At 41.6% G+C, this 23,617-nt stretch overlaps 1 protein-coding gene across 2 annotated transcripts in view; it reads left to right on the forward strand.

Annotated features, from left to right (window-relative positions):
* Positions 1–1,868: 1,868 nt before the first annotated feature.
* Positions 1,869–23,617, forward strand: part of FBXW7 (F-box and WD repeat domain containing 7) — a gene marked incomplete at its 5' end in the record, with an annotated part of 179,990 nt that continues 158,241 nt past the window's right edge. Inside the window, one exon of one of the 2 annotated variants that reach the window (XM_082282249.1) lies at positions 1,869–1,971. Of the gene's footprint in view, positions 1,972–13,957; positions 14,046–23,617 lie in introns of those variants that run through there. The other variant, XM_082282250.1, reaches the window with a different exon arrangement.

The following is a 23,617-nucleotide window of genomic DNA, read 5'->3' on the forward strand; positions in this document are numbered from 1 at the left end:
TGATGGAGAATAAGAGGCAGAATCAAAACTGAATAGCAGACAGGAAAAAGCTAGTGGGCAATTGGAAGACTTTTAGTTCAGTCAGACGGCCCACGGCCCAGAGCTGGCGTGAGGTCTGGGCAGGGCAGCCAATGTCTGCCTGAGGATGCCCAGACATGGCAACTCAAAAGGAACAAACACCAGACCTAAGGTACACACGTAACCTTAATTTTCCTCTTGTTGTATGTGTTTTATGATGGCAACACAGTCAAATGCCACTTTTTTCCTTTCTTCCTTAGGCCTAAGCTTTTCTCAGCACCCAGGCTAGGTGCTACATTCGGCCTCCCACACGCTTAATGATTGACAATTAAGCATTCCGTTTTTACCTTGTCGTTTGTTGAACAGTGCTCCATATTCAGCATCTCGAACCAAAGGAGGCCTAGTGGGCTTTCTGTGTGATGGCCACAACTCCGCAATAAACTGGAACAAGAGTCCTGTGATGAGTGGCTGAGGGAGCTGGAGTTGTTTAGCTTGAAGTAGGCTCAGGATGACCATATCACTCTACAACTGCCTGAAAGGAGGCTGTAGCCAGGTGGGGGTTAGCCTCTTCTCCCAGGCAACCAGTGGCAGGATGAGAGGACAGTCTTAAGCTGTACCAGGGGAGGTTTAGCTTGGACGTTAGAAGGAATTTCTTCACAGAAAGGGTAATTAGACATTGGAAGAGGCTGCCCAGGGAAGTGGTGGAGTTCCTAACGGTGTTTAAGGAATGACTGGATGTGGCACTTAGTGCTATGATCTAGTTGACCATGGTGGTGTTCGGCCATAGCTTAGACTCGATGAGCTCAGGGATCTTTTCCAACCGAACTGATTCTGTGATTCTGTTAGAGGCTCCTGTAATTAATACTTGGTTTAGCCTTCGGAGAGCAGGGACGTGGTAACCATTACTCCCGTTACTGGGTTCGCGGCGCTCGGTGCCCGACTGACAAAGTGCTGCTGGGGACAGGTGAGCTGCGGTTTCTGGAAGCACCGAGGGTGACCAGCACTTCCCACCGCCGGTCCCCGGACAAACCGAGCGGCGGCCAGGCACGGAGCGGCGCACACCAGGATCGCCGCAGCACCGGCCGTTCCCATGGCGGGAACGGGCGGGACGGGCGTGGGGCCGCCCCCTTGTCCCGGGCTGAACCGCGCGGCTGCGGTGGGACCTGCGCGGCTCCGCCTCGCCCGCCCTCGGCATCATCGCCCCGCGCCACCACCGGGGCGGGGCGGGCCCTGTTGCCGGGTTACCGCTGTCATCCGCCCGCGCCGCCGCCGCGCTCGCTCCCTCTCCCGCCCGCCCTCCCCGCCCCCTCCCGGCGCCGCAGGAAGCGAGCGGATCCCGGGGCGCTGCTGCCGCCGCTCCCCTCACCGCGCCCGGCGCCCCCGGCCCGGCCCTGCCCCGCCGCCCAGCGTCCCGCGCCGCCGCTCCCCCCACATGCCGCAGAGCGGAGCGGCCGCGGCGCCGAGCCCCGCCGCCCGGCTGCCCCGCCGCGCCGCCCGGCTGGGGCCCTGACGGCCCCCCCGCCGCTGGAGCCGGGGCCCGGCGGCGCCCGCAGTGCATGAGAGGGAGAGCGGGGCGGGGGCCGCGGCCCGAGCCACTCGCCTCCCGGCCGGCGGCGGCGCGGGGACCGGCCCGGGGGGCGCCGAGGGGCGGCGAGGCGGTGGCTCCATGTGAGAGGACGCGGCGGCGCACCTGATCCGCCGCCGGGACACCCGCAACCAGGGGGATTCCTCGAGGGCCACCAGTCCGCAGCCCGCCCGGGGCGGGGGGGGGGCTGGACCCGCCTGCCCCGTTGAAGTCACCCGGCCCCCGGCGGCAGCCCCGGGGCAGGGGGGACAGCGGACCCCCTCCCGCCGGGGGAGGGGGGCTCCGCCTCGCCGACCGCATCGCCCTGCCGGCGGGAAGGCGCGCGCGCCGCGAGCGGAGGGAGAGCCCAGCGGAGCCCGTCCCGAAAAGTGAGTGCGAGCGGGAGGAGCCGCCTTGGGAAGGGGCTGGGTGCCCCGGGGCTGCCGGCGGAGCGGGCAGGGGGCCGGGGCGGGGGGCAAGGCGCTGGCCGCTGCCGCTTCCCATGCGGCTCACGTTGCCGGCCGCGCACGGTCTGGTGCCCCGCGGTCCACGCGCCTCTCCCGCCCGCCGTGGAGACGGGGCGAGGGAGGCTCCGCCGCGGCCCCCGGGGACGGCCAAGGTCTCCTCCGCAAGTTCTGCCGCCCGCTTTGTGCCGGGAGCGGCGGCCCCCGCGAACAAAGGCGGCGGGCGGGCGGCCGGAGGGCTCAGACCCTTCGTCCCGTCCCCGCCCGGGGAGCCGAGCGGAACTGCCGCGGCGGAAAGTTGTGCAAGGCTGGGAGCGGAGCGCACGGCCGCGGTGCTGTGAGCCCCGAGGCTTTCAAACATCCCCCACCCCGCTCCCCCGTTTTCCTTCTTTTCTCTATAGGGTTGAGTGGCTCCTAACAGACCCCGCGGCTGCCTCCTGCCCGCTCATTTACATAACACTTAGGTGGAAAATGCAGCTCTCCTTGTCGCGGAAAAACGTTATTAAAGAGTTGCTTAGTTTCCATGTAAAGTATTTTTAATGCGTTTTAAAAGCCAGGAGTAGTTTTGGCTCTTCCTGTTTATCGGAGTAGCTGCTGCTTCACGAGGCGCGAGCAAGTGCTCTTGCTCTTACTCCAGACCTTACTCCGTGACTGGGGAACGAAGGGTCTCGTTTGGGAACGGGACTCTCTTTGCTTGGGTTCTGTTTTGCTTTCCTTCTTAGCATTTCTGCCGCGTGCATAATTTCCCGCTGAGCAAAAACCGTATCAAAACTTAAATTGTTTTAATAGAGTATCTTAACTTCCTCTTAACTGAAAAAAACACCTCAGTAGTTTGTCGGGGAGGAAACAATTGTGTCTGCTAGTGTTAAATTGTACTATTCGGGTGTTAAATTTATACAGTAATTTGTTACATATGAGGAGGATGAACTAAATAAAAAATGAAGGGAGTAGGTTGAATGTCGTTTATTTGATGAGACAGTGTTCAGACAGAGATCCAGAAACTGTAACTCTGTGTGGAAATTGTTGTTTGCATGAGTCCTCTCCACATTTTCCTGGAAGGAGTCTAGAAAGACTTTGAAGGGGAAGGTTGTAGGATTTGTCTGGTTTTTCATTAGAAGAAGAGTGTACAGCTTGTGAACATCCTGTGGGCCAGTTGCTAGGCGCCTGCTCTCCTGTGCTTTCTTTAACAGATGCAATTGAAAGCAGAGGAAAATAAAACGTAGCAGAAATGTACACAGTTGCTGAAGCTCTAAAATACATGGGTGTGAACAGAAGGCCATACTCCAGAATTCCAGCTATGGATGCTTGCTCTGTCCTTCAGTTTGTGCTACACTTTTGAGAGCAGTTACTGCCTGTTTCCCAGTTGTGTAGTTGTACATTCCACTGAGAAGGAGACAGCTCTGAAAACTCGGGAAAACCTAGACATTGGTAGGGATTTTAAAGGTAGGCAGGGCACCTGATCTTTCACAGTTTCATTTTGAGACCAAGTTCGAAGGTAAGAACATTCATTTTCTTTAGTCTGAAGTATCTCCCTATCTTAAGCTTTCTCTCATCACTGCTGTTTTAAAAAGGGATATAAAAGAAGTTGAACTCTCGATTTGGTTCACTCCTAGCTTTTCTTGATTGCAGAACTCAAAGGTTAGGAAAGGAAGGTGCATTCTCTTCAGGACACAGTGTTAAGGAGATGGTCAATTCTATGCTGTATTTAATATCTACAGGAGCTAAATGACATGATGTCCTTTTTTCATGTGGTGATTACATTTGTTTTAAGGCACTTCCTAGTCCCAAACTTAAATCTTCCTCTTCTCCATCATTATCCAGTTGTTAATGGCAGCCCAGTTCTGTCACTTGATGGCAATTATGCATTCTTGTTGGTGTTCCAGGTTCATAAATATCTCAAAAAGATCTATCACTTCATGTTTTTGAAATTATTTTTGTCAAGGTTTAGATTTTTCCTCCTATTGCAGTTTATATCTAATCAGTGTAGGTCCTTTGTTCAAGCTGAATAATTTACTAGTACAACGGTGTCTGTTTGGAAACAAATGTTTATCAGAAAGTATATGATTTTCATTTCCATTAACTGTTAGGAAAGATTTTACAATAAATAGCTTTTCAGTTTAGGGAGAGAATTCCTTTTTATCTTTAGACTGAGACTGACAAATTAACTTTACTTCCCTTTATTATGTACACACATGGTATTTTTCAAAAGTTCTGTTAATTACTTCAATGGAATTTGTTGTCTCTGAATCAATAAAAGAAAGGAATGGTGCGTGATGATTTAGGCCAGGCGATGTTATTAAATAGAGAGGAATGCTACTCTTCTGTCTCTTTGAAGTAAACAGAGTTTTTAAAATTCAGGCTGTATTTAATGAACATGTTTAATCTTCTGAATCTTTTTGTAAAGAGCACATGCTTGTTAACTGACTATATGTACATTACATTTGAAATAGAAGTAGCAGAAAGACCTTGCCTGCAGACCTGCTTCAGCCTTGTTGTATGTGGACTGTGTATGTCAGGTAATTCTGGAAAGACACGATAAACATTGCGTGTAATTGCTCATGAAAATGCTCTTCCACAACAAGGTATTGTGCTTTAGTGAATTTGTGGAAACTGATGGATGGTTCAGTACTGAAATGCTGTATCTATTCACGGGATAGACAAAATCTGTTTACCTGGATCATTGCTATGGACATCAAGATAGTCTCTCGTGACAGCAAAGGCTACAAAGATTTCAGGTATTTGTCTGATGAAGACCTAGAACCATGGAGGCATGGAAGCTGACTTATTGTCAACAAACTTACTGGTGTTGCTTTGTGGTGGTTACTACGCAGGCTCTTCTGGCTAAATCAAACAAGGACAGTTTAGCCCAGTCTCCTGTGTGTCTTAGTGGTCAGCAGTGGGTGTCTGCAAAAGACTGTAGGCAGCACTAGGTGCTTACAGGTCCCCGTCCTAGAACACCCTTCCAGTTGCTATCAGTGTGTACTTTAGGGCTGTGTCATTTCTGTACATTTGGCAACCCTTAGTGGCTTCCTCTTGGGTGAACGTGTTTGGTGGCTTTGAGGGAGGAGTGGACAAGTCCTTGTTTTGAAGCGACTGGTTTTGAATAAACATGTCAGGTATATTGGGTACCTTCTTATTCCTATGTTAGGAGGGAGGAAGAATATTAAATCCCTGTCCACTGCTCACCTGTCACAGTTTTGCATTTAATTGAAAATGAAACTTGGTTCTCCATCTTTCACTTTATAAAGATTATTGGTGAAATAATAAAGTAATCAATTTTTGGCTCCCTTCTCTGTTCAGGCAACATCAATAAATAAATATAACAGCTTGGTTAGGCTCTTACTTAAATCTTAGAGTACACATTTGCTTTTTTTCTTTGAGAACTTTGCATAAGCAAAATGTTTTTTGGTTGTAACGAATGCGAGAGGCATTGTGGCTCACTTGTGAGGGGTCATTTCTTGGGCAGGAAGAGGGAATGGGAGCAATTAAACTGTTGTAATGTTGTGAATCCTGCCTAGGTCTTTCCACCAGTGGTTCTTGCCAGCTACTCCAGTGTTTGTCCTGTATCAGTGCATACACTGCAGTCAGGTACTTTCAAATAGATCCTTGATGGGTTTTTTTGTTAGTAATGTGAACATGATTTATGTCTGTAAGGTCAAGTACTTCAAAAGTAAGGAATGTCAAAGGAACTACTGCATTCAGTCTTGTTCATGCTCACTACAGCAAAAAGTATGTTTTCGTCTCCTCAAGACTGCTCTCATTTTTGCTAAATAGACAGATCTGTGTAATTCAGTAGCTCTTCTCTATTTTGTTTTCTCGGTGTTCTCTGAAATAATTGCAGTTATTTTTACAAGGGTGAAACAATGCAATTTTTTCTATAATGTCATGTTTAACCTACCAGCAGACATCTTTTCCCATTTGCTGGGGCAATTGAAGATGTTACCATCAGCTAGAGAATACAACATCCACCGGTGGTTGGTAAGAGGAGGTGTGTGAAATATTGTCCAAAACTAGCTTACTTAGTTCAGGTGAGCTTTGCCTGAGTCTTAAGCTGGGACAGTTGGCTTTGCTTTCTGCTGGAGGATGGAGAGTGTTGGTGTGTGCTGCTTTGGTGGCACACTTCTGCTGTGATGGTTTTAGTAGCTGTGTGCTCACAGGTAGCTGCAACAGCAAGACTTGCTCGCAAACAGCTCTTTTTTTCCCAGCCTGAATCCCTTCAGCATGATCAGTGGTGGCTGTTGCACTATAAACTAGTAGAATTTGTCTAGTTTTCTGACCAACCACAAATATGGCCATAAAATAGAGAAATGAGGGATGTTTTAATTAAAATATAAAACAACCAAGCAAAAAACCCCAACTAAACAAAAAACGATATGCTGTTTTCAGTTTTGTCTGTAATTTAGAGTTACACCAGTAGGATACATTTTGCAATGCTATTCACCTCAGCTTATATTTAAAAAAAGAAAACCAGTTTCCCTTTAATACTCTCTTAAGAGGTTGAGGGCTGTTTGGATTTTTGTAACCCAAATATATTGTTATGAAACTGATTAAGATATTGATGTACCTTAGATGTTGTGTGGGCAGGGGTCATTGGGATGTGGAGGGGAAAGGCATGGGTTTTCTTGAAATTACATGGTCTGTGTCTCTGATGGGTCCATCACACAAGACTGCTTTCTAGCAGCTCCAGTATCGGGGAAGCCTGTTACAGGCGGTGCCTGGCTAAGCTGGCCTAGGTGAATCTAATTTGTCTTGTGACCTGAGACTGGGTGGCTGCTTACAGCAGAGGGACAGCTCTGAGGTAGTTAAGTAATGTGTCCTGTTCAAGAGCTGACTATTCAAAGTTGTCCAAAGTGTGAATGTTTTGAAGTGCTTTTTTGCTTGAAAACCTTTCAGTGGTGTGGATGGCGTGACCTGCCTGATACTTCTCTGGAGAAGTAGCACTGGGAAGTCTAGGAACTCTTCAGCATGGGCAGGCTGAGATGAAGTGCACTCAGAGGGTAGAGTGTACTGCTGAACACTTTCTAAGCACAAGATCTGGCTCCTTACTGAGGCAGGAGGGCTGCCCTAGGGTGGAGCTGAGAGGTGTGCATGTGCTGTGGTGAGACCTGGCCTTGTGGAGCTGGAGCTGTGGTGAGTGGGAGGTTAGAGGACGATTGCAGTAAAGTTGCAATGATTTCCTCTTAAACTCTTCATAAACCTCAATCAATGAGTCTTGCCACTCCAGTATCCTGGGCTGTAATAATAAATTAAATCTTTTCCCTTCCAGTTCTCCCTCTTTACACGAGTCTCTCTTTGAAAATAAAAAATCTGAACTGATTCTGAGATAATCATTGTAGTTGTTCCTATGTACCCTTCTCCTATTACTCAGCTTTTTGGTCCAATGTCAGAGCTTGTTGTTCTCCCTCTTCAGCACTTCGCTCTTTAGAAATGTTGCTCTGGATGGCTTGGAATGTGGGAGTTGACCTTTACATGATGCAGGTTACCAGAGACTTCTCCTGTGTGTTTCTGTGGTGGGTTTATCAGAGAGCATAAGGGTGGTAGTGGCGACGCAATTGCACGTGAAGTTTTGGTGGGTCCTTTTGATAGATTGAAGAACTCCTTAATTCGGTCATGCAGAGTCAGAGCTACTCAGCTGTGGCTTTATGTTCTTGTAGGTTGTGGCAACTGCTGTGAATTTCAGAAGGACAGGAACTGCAAACCCTGGGTGTGTGTTGTTGACAGTGTCTACTTAAACTCTGCCCTCTTTGACTGTCATAATGTCCTTACTGCATTAGCTCTGCGTTCCCACAGATGCTGGTGGATACTTTTGGAGCATGTGCTTTTCAGTATAAAGTCTACCATGTTTTCTTAAAGGTGAAACTTTACATTTAGATCTGCTCTAGCATGCAGGATCTGCCTATGCTTATAAGGAGTTAGTTTGCTGTATTGCAAAATTGCTTGTGAAAGGTTATTACTGTCTTTATGTAAAATATGTGATATGCTTTATGGGATAGAATGTGTGTCCATATATATCTGCAGTAATGAAAATAGTCACAGTGTTTTCAGAACTGAACAGGCTACTTCAGGACAAGCTACTTGTCTCACTAAATGACTAACAAGCCCGAAGCATCATAAGCCAATGGGGAAGAAAAGGTTTCAAGCTTTTCCCCAAGTTCCCTTATTAGGAGGGTAAGCTGCTCAGTGTGTTCCCTGGCAAGTGCAAGCCTTTTCAGCATTGTAGCATACTTCATGCTTGAGAAGTTGCTCGCTAGCGATTGCAGTAGCTGCAAAATCTAGCGTTTCTTTGCTAGACCTGACAGTAGTGGGTACATTGCTTTCATTGACTTCTTCATTCCCTAATAAGGCTTTAGAATATTCTAAATTGTTTAGTGTTCAAGGCCATAACCATTAAATACCGATAACCAAAACTACAGCTATGGATTCAGACCTCTCTGAGGAAATGTTACTCATCTTTTGTGGCAAATGTGACCCCACACAGCTTGGCATAGTGTTGAATCTCAGTTGAAAACAGGATGTCTTCACCTTTGCTTCACCATTGTCTATGTCTTTGCTAAGCTGTGTTACTTGTGGCCCTGAGCTTGGGCCAGTAAACCTGCAGCTTGCTATGTGTGTCTACTTCTCTTGCTGTTTATGTCTTGTCATTTTGTTTTAATTCATGCAATGATACTCAAAGCAAGAGATGATCTAGCACAACAGAAAAGGGCCCTGAAACTGTGATCCTGGAGATACCCTTGTCTAAGTTATTTTTAATGTTTGTTTCTGAGTCCTGCTGTGGCAGTTTCATCTGCTGTTGCCAGAGCTGATGAGTATGTCTGCAGATCTGTGGCATTTCTCTGAGTGGGTGGATCACTGCAATGACAGGTTACTCTTTTTTTTTCTTTACTACAGAGTACAATAGTGACAGTTTTTATAGATCTTGAGGGTATCTTCAGCGTCCTTTAAATCGTGCTAAGGCAAAGTTGCTGTGGTTTTCAGTGTTTTTTTTATTTTTTTTTAACCAGGAAACTTTTGACACTGTTTCTTTCTCCACATGTGTAAATAGCAGGCCCTATTCTTTCTTTCAGCAGGAATGAATTTAAAATAATCAATTTGTTTGGGGCACCGTGCTTCTCTCCTAACTTGCTATTCACTGCAGGACTTGAGGAAGAGGGAGGCAATGATTCAACCTGCTATGCTTCATCCACCTGGCCTGTATTTAAACTTGTCTGTGTAGCCAAGATGGGGCAGACACAAACCTTATGACAAACCTCTGGTGGAAGGGGGCAGTTATATACCTCCATTTTCATGGTGTGTTCATTGTGTTATCTGTGGTAGCAGAGGTTTCTGACCTTGCTGTCTGTGGTCTGAGTCAGAGCTAGACTTGGTCACTGCTTGACTTCCAGCTTGCTGGACTTTGTGTTGCCCTGCACTTGCTCCACACTACCAGCTGTGTGATACATGGCCCTGAAGGGGGCCACTTGATGTTCATGAACCATTTCAAGAGTAGCATGCAGGCTTTGGTAGCCGCTTAGTAACATGGTAGTCATTCTGTGTTTTCACATTGTGTCTTCGGGGGAGTGATTCTATGTGTGAAAGAGCTACTACTAATAATATCTTAGGTGGGTTCTAATACACAGGTGGCTGAACTTTACATTTTGCAATATTACAATGCAGAAGTGTTTGTTAATAACCTTGGTTATCTCCATAATGGCTGCTTCCTTAGGTTGTCCAGATGTTTAACTTAAATTTGCAAGTTTTACATACCTGAGTGCACTACAACTAGGGCAGTTCTTAGACATGGCTTGCTGTAGCGAAACAACTTTGACATGCACAGTTACATTTAATTTGTTTCCAGGATGTCCTGTGTTTTCATCCTATCTTCAAGGTCAGGCTGAATGGGGCTTTGAACAACCTGGTATAGGGGAAGGTGTCCCTGCCCATGGCAAAAGGGTTGGAGTTACATGACTTTTAAGATCCCTTCCAACCCAAACCATTCTTTGATTCTATGATTTCAGGTGTTGTATTGTATTCCCAGCTTTATAGCTTATTGCCATGGTGAATCTGTTGTTATTTGTGCTTTGAACGCTGTTATGCTTGAATATTTTGAAATAAAAAAATTCCTGATGTGCTACAGAAAATAGGTGGGCTGACAGTGAAATAACTGAGGGTCAAACTTCAGCTCCACCATTACTGACATTTGGCCTGGTGGGAGCACTAGATAGCACTCAGCGTGACTCAGGAGCACAGGCAGGAGTTTTGTTTGAAGGGTAGAGGTGGGTGTTGTCCCCTGTCATGGGGTGGATGTGTGGCTGTCTAGTGAGGGGAGCTGCATGCTGTGGTTGCTGCCTGCCTATGTAGGAGGTACGTACAGTCATCCCACTCAGCTTGTGGCTGTTTACACGGGCTGTGGGAACCTTTCAAAAGGGTGCTGGGAATGACTGGAAAAACAAAAGCTTCTTTAGTGGCACAAAAGAAATGTTAACGTTTTGGTCCTTCTCATTGCTGTTGTTTGTTTACACTGCAGTGTGGTGGGAACAAAATTGATTGCGTAGGTTAGGCATGACCTAGCAAAGATTAAAAAGGAGAAACTTGCCATTAAACATTTTACCCTTTCTTCATACGATAATTTCAAACCTCACAGAGGTTGAGATGTTATAGTCACTTGTCCTTTATGGGGTTGTCATTTCATATTGTATTTGAGCTGCTTAGTTGCTACTGAGAGGAATGGCTCCAAACAGCTTCTCCTACCCATATCTCTTCCTGCACTTGCTATTGATTTAATCGAATTTTTTGTCTAGACTATTCAAATTAATTTTGGTTTTTTATCATTTTAGTTTCCTGAATTTAAGTGAGAAGAGAACTAAAAATAAAATTGAGTTGGCTCAGTTCAGTGTGATATGGAATGTGCGTTAGAGCTGGCATGGGGGATGCACAGCTGGCAGCGAATCCTTTGGGCACTGGCTGGCCATTAGATCAGCTTAACTGTGCCCTGAAACCTCATGGTTGTGGTTTGATGATCTGCTGAAACCAGTGTGGAGTATGGGCTATAATCAAAAGGGCTGATCTTGTTCCCCCTGTTCCTTCCTCATTTTTGTGGTTGTGCCATCTGCTTCTCAAATCCAGCTGCTTGTGAAGCAACATGAGTGCTGCTGCTGCCTGACTTCTTAGCCTTTTCAGTAAGGAGAGAGTGGTATTGCCCCTTTTAACAGCAAGAGAAATTGAAGTAATCTAAAAATGTTTACAATCCTCATACTAAACTGCAGAAGTATTATGTATCATGCTGTAAACTATATGCGTGATATAAACCACCTTCAGCTACTACTGCCAATTCAGCCTATAAAATAGAGCATGTACTTGATCTTCAAAGGTTTTTGCCTCAAGTTCTCTTCATATCACAGTCATAAGCATGCCAATCTGGCCAAAAGAATCCTTTATTCAGTAGAGCTACATTTAACACAGTGATCAAAGCTGCAATGTACAGAAATACTAGTATTCAAATCTGTAAAACACAAGGGAAACAAATTATTCTGTGAGCAGCGGAGCTAACAAAACCTAGTTTCCTGTGGATTTGTGTCCTCTGCCTGCTGCTGTATCCCATCACCGCAGTAACAGTCCTGATTACTGTCCTATTATCTCCTGTGACCTCCCTTATCACAGTATGTCAGATCCTGCAGCCTGACTATTACACTACTCCCCATATAACCTACCCGCTAGCTGGAGTAAAGGCAGCATGTGCTGTGATGGTTGCAGAGCTATGTGTATGCTTAGTGGCAGCTGCCAAAGAGAGAAAAACATTTGCATTCAAGAATTCTACTGATTGTAGAGCTGAGAGTTTAACTTTTGTAGTATTCTCTCTGCCTGTCAGTTGCCATCTCCAGAAAAGCAGTAGGATTTCATTATAAAGCATGTATATTTTTTTATTTCTTTTCAGAATCACTTTTTGGAAAGGTAATTGTGCCACTGAAAAGTTTCACGTATAAAGCTTCAAGTAGTTCACAGTTCTTCTTTACATTCTTTGTGATGCTTTAACCCCAATTTAGTTGAGTATATTCTTTTTGTTATAAAAATCCAGTTAAAGTTCTTGGTGGTTTTTTTTCCTGTACCTTTTCCTCTATATTATTCTGCATCTCTGTTACAATCAACATACCCAAACTTTCTAATGATTTTTTGGCTTCCCCTTTAAGATTCCTGTTACCAAATTTCACCTTTTTAAACTTCTAGTTAACTCCATTTGAAACCATTTTTACAGTATGCCTGCCCAGGAGTGCTGTATATATATACAAAGTGCCTATTTAAAATGCTGTATTCAGTTTGTAATGTACCAATTGTAATATTCTTTAAAATATTTAATACACATCCTATTTTTTTTTTTTTTTAACTGAGTATTATTCTTCTATGGACTATCAAGAGTCAACATGTTTCTTTCTGAATCTGCAATTAAGATCCAGGAAGTTGGTGAGTAAAATATTCACCCGGACACACAATACCTTGTTGATTATTTTGTCTGTCATGTATTTCCTATTTTATCTAGCATGGTTAGACTACATGGAATTCTCAAGGTTCCTTCTCTTATCTTAACCTTAATAGCTTTTATATGAATCACTTTTGCCACTTTTTGCTTTCTGGACCATTAGGGAATATGTGTTGCAGTTCTAGTGCAGAACTGTGGCCTTCTGCTGTTAACCCTTTTTTTCTGCAAATTAACAGACACTTACTGCTTTTTCTTTTGATGCTTTATTGCTGGCATCTAAATGCAAATTTTCCTGTAACACCAATATTAATTTTACTTAATGGCCTCTTGAGACTTTGAGGGAGGCCTTTTGAAAGTCTTTTTTTTAGGCAATTTCTCCTTAGTTCACTGTTGTTATTATAAAACTCTACTAGCCTAAAAAAGCATAGTTTCCTTCCCAGAAACCACGCTGTGTAAATTCTCTGATATCAACCTGCATATGTTTTACAATTGTATTCTCCAAACAATTGTTTCAGCTAGCTTGCTATGCATGAAAGGCTTATTTGTTTGTAACATGTTAAATCATATTTACTGGCTCTTTCAAATGTAGGTAAGTGCTGTGTTTTCTCTTATTCTAATACTAGATATTTTTAGCAGGAGGTGAATATAATTTTTTGTTATTTATAAATATATTTTTTTCTTGTTCCTATGGAATCACTCAGTTCGGATTTGTGCTAGTAAAAAGAGAAAATGCAAAAGTGCCATGTTTTCTCCAGCTGAGGTGTTCATGGTTTAGGTTTGTTAGCTCTGTTCTACTCCCTCAAATTGTGTAGTGGAGTGGAGGCAGCTGAGAAACTTACGTGCTCAAGTAGTCTTTCTTAGACTTTGAATGCAGTGTCTAGGAGATGTTGAATTCAGATGGCAGAAACACTGGGAGATGTGTAGTGGAAAGGGAGAAAACAGGCTATAGAGGTCTCCCTAATTAGTGAACAGGCTGATGCCTGTGACATGTTCTTCCATCTATTTTTTATTTTGTATCAGTTTTCAGAAAGGAAAACAACCTTCGAATAAAACCAAAGTAAGTCATTTAGCTTTTCTCAGGAGCAAAATGCAGCCGGAACTGTTCAGTAGTAGAACCATTCCGTTGCCCAGTAAGCATTTACACAGACAGTGTCTAGGAGGCAAAGCCATGAAACTGCTGTAGTTGTTTTAGTGGAGAATAATCAGTAATGTTATTCCAGTAGAGATATAATTTTGTAATTAATATTTCGATTGAAAGGTCAAGCTCATTAAAACATTTGAGTGTTATATATTTTATCAAGATGGCAGTTTTGGGAGAGGTGTCCAAAAGTTAAAATACTTTTTCTATATTTTAATTAAAATGTTCTGTTTTAAATTGTGTTAAATAGTTTTAAATGTATTCTAGAAGAATTGGCCCACTGGATCACACTGGCAGAACTGGTGTTCTTTCTAGTCTGGTATCCTGTGTCTGACAGCCATCAAAGAGAAAATCTTGTCCAGGAACCCAGAAGTTCCCTAATTCTTCACATGATCCATCTCAAAAAAATGTGTAAGTGGATGCATGGGGAACACTGAGAACAAGATAAATTTTAGATGCTCTTCATTTTGTGCTTGTTTTCTGGCTACTTTCAGTTTATGGATCTCTGAGCCAGAGGTTGTTTCTGTTTATTCAGAAATTCTTGAATGATTTCTCTTCTGAGAACTTGTATAATTTCTTCTTGAACTCGTGTAAATTTTTCATCTCCATTGCATCCTTTTGCAACTAATCCCACAGATCTGCTGGCTGTTGCCTGAAGAGTCACTCATGTTTTGAAGGTGGCTCCTCCTAGCTTCCTTAGCTGCTGCCTAGTGGTTCTGTTGCAGGGGGCAATGAACAACTACTGTCCTTTGCCTTTCATGTCACTTGCCTCTGGCATAGTCCTTTGAAATGGGGATCTTTGTTCCTAAAGAGACCATTTTTTCAGGTCCCAGTTCTTCTATATTTAAGCAGTTTTTGCTGTAAGAGCTCACCTCTGTAAGATGACATGCTTCTTCACTACATGATTTTTCTTGTAGAAATGTAGAGGTGCTGTTTGGGTACTAGTGCTTACTCCTGTTTCATCTTTGAAGTCAACCCTATGAGTGGCAACTGCAGCTGAAATTTATGCTGTACTGGGGGAATTTTTGCTGAAGAATTCCTTGACCCTGTGAAAATGATGGGTCCTAAAGTAAAGGATGAGGAATTCTCATTTGTGTCTCTAGGAAATGGCAATTCCTGTGTAGTTGTTCCTGTGGTCATCTTTTAATGTGGTTAGAACATCAGCTTAGGAACTCTGAAGTTTCAGTCTACTGATGTTATGGATCATGAAAAAATAAAGAAACACTAGGATCTATCTGAAATGATAAATAGCAAGTTTCCCATGTCAGCATTACAACTGTTGCAACCAGGCAGAGCAAACAAAAATTCAGCTCTTGTAATTGAAATTTTCTTTTGGTCTGTGGTTTTAAGAGTGCATTGTGAACTTCAGTTTTATTATCATGCCATGTGAGCACTTTTGTGAAGAAAAGTAAATTTAATCCTTATTGGTTTTCTGTATGCCTCTAAAGCCTTTATTTAACTGGGTGATTTGTAGGAGACCTATAAGAACAGATTGTGTTTGGGAATAAGAATCTGTAAGAATAGATTAGAGTCTATTTCTTAAACACTCCTATAAGTGTATACATTTAAAGAATGTATTATTTATAGAAATATACAGAAGGGTTCTGCAACCTACAGCTCTAGGTCTTAAGGTGTTAAAGGCATGTAACTTACAGTGTTTATTTAAAATACTAGTTATTATTTATGTAAGTTATTTAAGTAACTTTAATTTTTTTTAAAGCTTTTTTTTTAAGTGTTAAATTGATTGCAATCATGGAGGAAAAATCTAAAGATAGTTGTGAAGCATTTTAACTCAGTGATTAATTTTCTGTTGCCACTAGTGGTGGGCTATCATATTAGTTCTTCTGGAATACAGGTGAAGATAAATGAAATCCAGGTCTGATCCTGCAGTCACTGGAATATACACTTAGATTTGGCTGTAACAATACCTGTAGAAAGCTATGTGCTTGCATAATGTTTGCTGCATCAGTAGCTACAAATGTAAATTTGTCAAACTTCTTAGTCATGTACTTTTGTTGCCTCAGAAAAGAACTAATTGTCAGTTTTCCTTTGATAAAAAATGTTAGTCTAAGCTTCTATTTATTTACTTGTAAGAGCAAGAAGTTAATCTCTGAAGAGTGGGACTTTTCAAGTACGCTTAAGTCATTTAGGAACATAAATTCCATTGACTTTGTACTGTGTGAGAAGTAGAATTGAACTGAAGGAGAGGATTAATTTTGGAAGTTAAGCAAACTGAAAAGTGCAATTGAGCACAAATACCAGGCAGTGTGTAGCATTCTTGATTGATTCTTATATAAATCTTCTCTGCCTAAATGAGTATTAGACTGTAGAATTGTTGGAAGATCTGATCAGGTATGGGCAGGGAGAATTAGCCAAGTGTGACTTTAGAACTTAAATAGAAAAGTTTTGTGTTTAAATTTATTTTTGATTGCTGTTTGAAAGTCATGTGTATCCTCTCTCAAAGAGGATGTAAGAAAAGCATTGTGTAACTCTCTTTAGAACTAATGTCTTTGCAATAGTTATTGTCCTGCTGTTCTCTTTGCCAGTGCATGTCAGTGGTACAATAGTAAGTAAAGGGCTCCAAAGTAAAAAAAAACTTTAAGTGAAAACCTTAGAAGATGGTCAAAACTTTACAATTAAATAAAATTATCTGTCTCTTTTTGCTGTGAGTTTTAATAGTCATTTGTTTGCCTTTTGGCTACTCACTGATTAAGTGTTTGCTTGGCAGGATCTAGGAAGTCTGCAAAACTTGTTGTATGACTCGTTTCAGCTATCAGTTGTTTTTCTGTGCCTTATCAGGCTGCTTGACAACTATTTAATTGAAAAGTTTCGCATGCTATTGAAGTGTTATTGTTAGAATAAGCACTTAATTCCAGAAGGAGAATATAATCTCATGCCTTGATAGTGAGAGTCACAGTGTAGAGGGAGGGATGCTATCGCTGTCCTAGATAGTAGACTTGTTTATTTTATAAATAAAGATTATTTTTTTCTGAATAGCAAAGGATAGAACTTTGTCTGATTGTAAATATCTCTGAGTGGGAACAAATATTTTACTGTCATTCTGTTACAGGAACTTTAACTGAAAATTCAAATGCTATATCCAGTGTAACAAATGGAAATCTTGTTCTGGAGAAGTTGCAGTAACAAGGATGAAACTTGCTTCTTTTTGCTTGGGTTTATTGGGCATATTAAAAAAATCCAGTAGTTGAGCTTTGCTTGACAAAAAGATGCAGATGAGAAATGGCAGCAGAAGAATGGCTTCAGATTGTTTCTAGGAGAAGGGGTGTTTCACTGTTAAATATGAGTAAGAGTACATTATACTTTCTCCCCTCACATACTGTTCCGCTTTATTTCCTGTGTTAACACATTGTGCAGCTTCGATACTTATATATTGCTGCTGGTAAAATTGTCTTTCACAGGTTCTAAATATAGAGGTTTAGAGGAAATACCTGCCTGGCATTTTTGTCTAGCTGATGGTAATTAGATGGAAAACTGCTTTTTTTTTTTTTTCCCCTCCCTTTTTGGTGGCCCAGTCTCTAATCACATAATAATGGAGCTACCTGTTAATGAAGCAAGTCTAGAAATCGTGAGTAAGGGGGGAGACTTCATTTTAATGCTTTCAAGGATTGCTGGTATTGTGCAGCTAAAGTCAAGGCAAAAATACTGATGTTGCTTGGAGGAAGTTTGTGGCCGCTGTCGTGTTAGTGCTAGTGGTTATTGAGAATAGTTACAAACCCTCTCCGCACAGCAACAGTGAGTGCTGGGGACTCAGATTCAGACTTTGCTTCAGTTTAATTGAAAGCAATGGGTACAAGTGCTAACAGCATTTTTGATCTTTGCTCACTACAGCTCTTCTCATTTTTGTTTGTCAAATCCAAGTGAATCTTTCAATCCAGACCAAGTGCACCCCTTGAATGATTTTGTTCTTTTGTATAACTGTGGTGGTCACTATTACAGGTTGTCAGTGTTCCATAGGAAGCTTTACATAAGCCATTAATATGATGAATTTGAGCTCTTGTCAGGGAGGAATCTCTTCACCAAAAGCCCTAAACGTTTTTGTTGATGAATAGGCAGGAAAGTTCACATCGCACTTGCTGTGTTTTGAAAAGTCAACACAAAGGTATTTTACTATGAGTTCAAGGAAGTGGAGAAGTTAAAAGATTTTAGAACTTTTGAGTTGGTGATTTTTAAGAAAGCATAGTTAAATGCATTCTATGAGGTTTCTGATGTTTCATAGACTAACAAAAGGTTGCTTTATTAGTAGCTTTAATGAACAAATCGCTTTATTGGCTTAGACATACTGGTTGCTTTGTCGGTCTAAACAGCTATGGGTTCTTGTTTCAATTCACCATTGTGCTGGAGTAGAGAAGTGATAGCCATTGACCTTCTGTTAAAGCACAATAAAAAGTTTTTTGTGAAGAAGGAAAGTGTGCAGGGAAAAGAGCAATGCAGTGCTGTGTCTTGAGTTCAGCAACGTAAAAATCAAGGGACCATGTACCTCTCTGTTGCTTTTCTTGCTAGGTGGCTCAGTATAGTGAACCACCTGAAACAAGAAAAGGCAGGACTGACTTTCTGAAGGTTGTTTTTCATGGAACATGTATGTAAAGAAAGAAGGTATTTATGTTGTAAATGTAAGGAAGCATATTAAGTAGGTACTCATTTAGTTTTGAATTGAAAGTGTATTAGTATTAGTCTTCAAAAAATTTTTTTTTTACTGTTGATTGTCTGACTTGTTTTATTAAGTGATTAACACACATGACTTAACCATAGCCTGTGGCTTAATTAAGTGACCTTATTTTATTTCTTGAATTACTTCCTAATAATTTATTTAAATGAGCAAATGGCTTTTTTTTCTCCTGGCTGTATGCTTAAGACACAGAAGAAATTTGTTAGATGCTGTAGACTTTTGTTAACGATAATAATTAGCTCTCAAAGTTGATGTCTTTGTAATGAAAGGTTGTTAAATCAGGTGGGATGACATAGCAGTCATTTTTGTAATTATCAGCTTGCTTTAAAAACCTATCATATTGCTTGTTAAAGATGAGCATCTTCCTGTAACTAGAATTATAGTGTTGCAGTTGAAGTGCCAGATTCAGATAGATTTGCCAGATCTATTTACATTATATAACACATGAAGTTATAATCATGATTAAAAGGATTAGAGACTTTCTCTCTAGTGAAAGCACTGTATGAAACCAATTTATCCTTCTCTGCAAATACTTCTTTATTAAGGATGGGGCAATACAGTGCAGCATGGATGTTCTGTAGCTGGCTGGTTTCTGATTTGCAGATTTGCACTTGTCATTTGGTGGGAGCAGCTGCTGGAATATACTTTGCACTTTAGTTACACTCTGAATTTTGTTATAAGGTATTGTGTTGTATGCTTGGTGGTTATGGTTGTTGGGTCTAGTTTATAGTAGTAACTCTATTTGTAATACAAATAAAGTCTTTGAATTACTATTTTTGTCATGGAGCAGTTTTGTACCCTGATATGCTCCTAATTCCTCAGGAAAAGCAAGTTTTCCCTGCAACGGTTTGGGAGAAGCTGTGACAAGCAGTGAAACTGGCCATGCATAAATTCATCAAGATTTCATTTTTGAGACACCTGTTGCTATAAACTTGTTTCTGAGACTAGGAATGAGATGGGGTGAGCTTTCATAAGAACATGTTGAGGAGAAGCAGCCACACTGAGCATGTGTTCAGATTATGCATTGCTGATCCTGTTCTGAGTGGACCTGAGTTGCCATCATACTCTGGTTAACAGCTATAGCTCAACAGTGCTATTAAGAGGAAGTAGCTTTGAACTTTCTTTAGTTTTCTTCTTAATCCTATAGCATCAAAATGTCATTAATGTAGAATTTGCATGGAGGAAACTTAAGAGCAGAAAAAAAGCACATTTTTTCATTTCCCCTTCCTTTGAGGAGCTGGGTAGGATAGTTGATTGCACAGTACACTGTTTCCTCTTGCCTGGCTCTTCTGGTTACTGCCTTCCCTGCTTTTCCTCTTTCTCTCTGGCCTTTCGGCATATGCTCAGAGGTTTGTTTTGCTCTCTATCACAGTCTTGGTCGTTCCTCTGTGTCTCCTTTTGGCTGCAGTTCTTTTCCTCTACCCCTTTGCTTGTCCAGTTCTGCCCTCTCACCCTTGTTTTACATTTTAATGTTGTTGTAGTTTTATACCTCTCCAAAATATTTTTTTCCCTTTGTGAGCTTAAAAATTAGTTGAGTCAGCCTGGATTTTTAAAGGAATGGCCCCTTCCACAGGTCATGTTAGCACCCCTATCTGACAGATACTCAAAGATGTTCCTCAGCAATTCTGTACTTGCTGATGTGTCTGTACCTCAGTTTCCCAATGTGCAAATTTTGAAGGTTATGTCCTCAATATTGTTTAGACTCAATTAAGGTACCCAAGGATTTTGACAGTATAGCAGTTACTATAAAAGTACTGTAAGAATAGTCAGCATGGCAGCAGTTGACTAAACACAACTCGTATAAATTCTTTATGTTCAAAGTATCCTTATGAGTGTTGGAGTTGAAGAGGTTGTGGGGCTTCAAATAAAACATTTTAACCCTTCATACTACTATATGGAAACTTGTGTTTTAAGACCCCACTGTTGGGGAACTGGTTTTGAAGCTGTGTTGATGTTATGACTGCGCACCCATCTGTAACTGGAGTACGTGATAGCAGTTGATGCCAACTGTACATGTGAGAGAAAACTGGCAATTCTGATGCAGTTTTCATTGGAAAGATAGCTTAAGTAAAGGTAAAGTAATAAAACAAATTGGGGAATTTTAGCTGTCTAGAACTGTGCTGCAGTTAGCTTTTTCATTATACATTTCTTCATCAGTATCAACTTCCTAAACATCAGTCTCAATATTGACTGGCAGCCCACAAACTGCATATATTGAAGAAAGAAGATACGATGAACATCTGTTTGTTTTAAAACCAGCAGCCATCTGCAATATACAGTTAAATATGTTCTGTATAGCTCTTAGTTATCACTGCATCTGCAGTAAGGAGAGTGCATTTGATATTCATCTTTCAAAGCATGTACCTCAGAACACTATTCCTCAAGAGGAACAGTAAAAGTTTTGACTGTCAAGCATGAATCGGCTGCAATACAACAAGAAAAATCCCTGTGGTGGCTTAGCATTGTGGCTTGGAATCTATACAGAAAATGATTCAACATTACCAGCTATAGTGGGAAAGGGTATATGGAAGAAATTTCAACACTTTTCCCTAGCTTCCTAATAATCCCCTACTATCAAGATCATGATCCGAGCCAAACTTCTTTAGGTGAATTTGCATCAAATAGTAGTACCAGGCCTTGCAGAGCAGCAAATGCGAAGCTTGCCAATGAATCTTCACCATCCCGTGGTAAATACTTGTTCTCCTCCCCACTAAAATCAGCAAAATCTGTGGGTCTTATATATTCACACACCAGAATGAAATATATTCAATACAGGCCACCAAATGTTGTTATGGGAGTAAAGGGAGGAAAAGTAAATAACTGCTCAGCACCCAAGTGAGCACACATCTACAAATGGAAGAGACCTAACCACTCTATTCTTTTAGGTAAGCAAGGTATCAAGAGAAAATGGGTTGCTGGAGTTTAACCAAGGTGGGCCTAAAGGAACATTCAGAAGACAAATTTGTGTCTTTAAGTATGGGATTATGTAGACTATCATGGCCTCAAAAAAGGGGTTTCATGAAATTGCTTAAATGTTCCCACTCCTTAAAATCTTCAGTAAATAGTGAATAGCAGAATGTAAATAGTAGTTGTCTATTCTGCCCTTCTCAAAAGACAAAGGCTTTTTAAACTTATGCCATCTTCCTAGAAAAATCTCCATTTCACAAGTTTTCAGCCTCCTCATATTAATTTACATAGCCCAGATGAAATCAGAACTCATATTCTCAACTTGAAGTTGTTCTGAAGGCTGTTCTCTGTCTTTTTAAAATCTGGAGGTTTTCTGTGCCTAGTCTGTTCAGCTATATCAGTTTGACTAATAGAAGAAGCTTTATAGGTGAGAGCTTCTAATGCTTTACTGGACAAAAATTGTTGTCTTAGAAAACTCAGTTTCACTTAATTTGAGCAAAACATTAATCTGGCCGTACAACATTTTGTTTCCCCAGTTTAGGTTCTAGTTCAGCCTTGAGTGAGACTCTGGCTTGTTTGGTTTTTGTAGAGCTTTTGCCTTGCTAATCAGAAGTTATTTTTAACTCATGTAGCTGCCTTTTTCATCAGTCTTTTGGAGGTGGAAATGCAGACAGAGCAGTGGTGTGATAGTTGGAAGAACTGGGGTTTCTATTCCTAGCTTCTGCCACTGACTTTGTCTGAAATTCTCTTATTCAAGAGCATACTATTCCATTTTATGCATGATACTCTATAAAATGAGAGTACACATCTGTCAGATGTTTTGAGGTCTTTGGGTAAATGCTGTTCTGAGTGTTTGTTTCAGGGGATCAAAGTTTGTGATGCCAATATAATAATACAGTTTAATTTCTTTGTGATAATGAAGCAGCATCAGTAGTTCACCATTCTGCATTAAATTAGTGTGTTCTTCAACATACATATAGCTATTAATTGTTTAATGGGAGCAGTGACTTAAAATGAATTGCTAGTAGATTTACTGGACATTAGATGCTTTAAGGAAATAGGTAGTTATATGAATAAAGTGTTTGTGGGAGTGTTTTAGCAGGTGCTAAATTTCTATGCTATTGATGTTGTTCAAAATATATTTAATGAAACATATATATTGTCATCATGTAATGAATGTAATATTCAAGACAGACCCACAAGTTCCAAGTGAGATGTTACTCTGCTTAATGGTACACATCTTATGTTTTCTCACTCTCATGGAAACAGCTTACTGCTATAGTTGCTGCATTAATCCATAATCCAATAAAGGGGATTTATTTGAGGGGTCGAAGGCAGAGAGAAGGAAAAAAAAGTCTCTATAGTGCCCTATGGGCAACAGTTAAGCTAAAAATAAATGGGGCTCTTGAATGGCTCTGTGTTTGCCTTTCTCAGTGTTTGAGACATACACATTAAAGTTTCATGGTACTCTGTAAAAACTTTACCAAAATGCTTGATTTTCTGAGAGGAGATGTTAAGACTTTCCTCTCTTCTTTTGAATATGGGATGTGCCTTATCTGGATCTGTAGGATGGCCCATTTACGCTTTATTTTAAAATGGTGCTCAATCCCTGTGTCTGAAATGAATTTCGCAGAACAGCCAAAAAGATGTTCTGATTTTTTAATGCTTGAAAATTTCTTGTGCTAGAATTATTGTTTACTGAACTAGTGCTTTACTCCAATTGCCAGTGTACGGTTTAGATAAGAATAATGATTTTGAGCTCTTACAAGATATAAAAGCCTGGAAATCATTTGGTGCTCAGATACACATATCTTCCTGTGGGTCAAAATAATTGTAAGAAAGTTTAGACGTTTTGAACGGGATTGAGTATGTGTATCAATTAGAGAGCTAAATTTTGGTTTTGGCACCTGCCATCATGTGATGCAACCAAAGCCTTGAGCTGTCTACAAAATACTCAAGCCTGCGAGCTGCAAAGAGAAGCATGCAGACATCACCAGAGTGTAACCCACAAAGCATTGTCTGCCTGGGACTGGAAATGTGCAAAAACTGTTGGAAGTGTCCAGGAGATCTTGAAGCAAGTTTAAGAGATGTGAAAAAATGGCTCTAGCAAATTTTTCTCAGTGGAGTCCATGATGTAGGTGTTAGTGAAGGGCAGGGAGAGCTTGGCACATCGCACTGAGTCAGATACAGCAGCAGCCAGCAGGCAGATCAGTGTCCTGGTCTCCAGCTCCTCGTTCCTCTCAGCTGGCCGTGGACTAGTTGCTTCTAAAAACAGTACATGTTACAGATGCTCCTGTTACCACTGCATGAAGGAATGGGATCCTTCTGCTTTGTGTGGGTAGAATTACAGTCCCTGAACATGAGCAGAAGCAGAGCTGCAGGAACCTCG

Source organism: Coloeus monedula (genome assembly GCF_965178545.1).
Source record: "Coloeus monedula genome assembly, chromosome: 5".
Classification (NCBI taxonomy): Eukaryota; Metazoa; Chordata; class Aves; order Passeriformes; family Corvidae; genus Coloeus; species Coloeus monedula.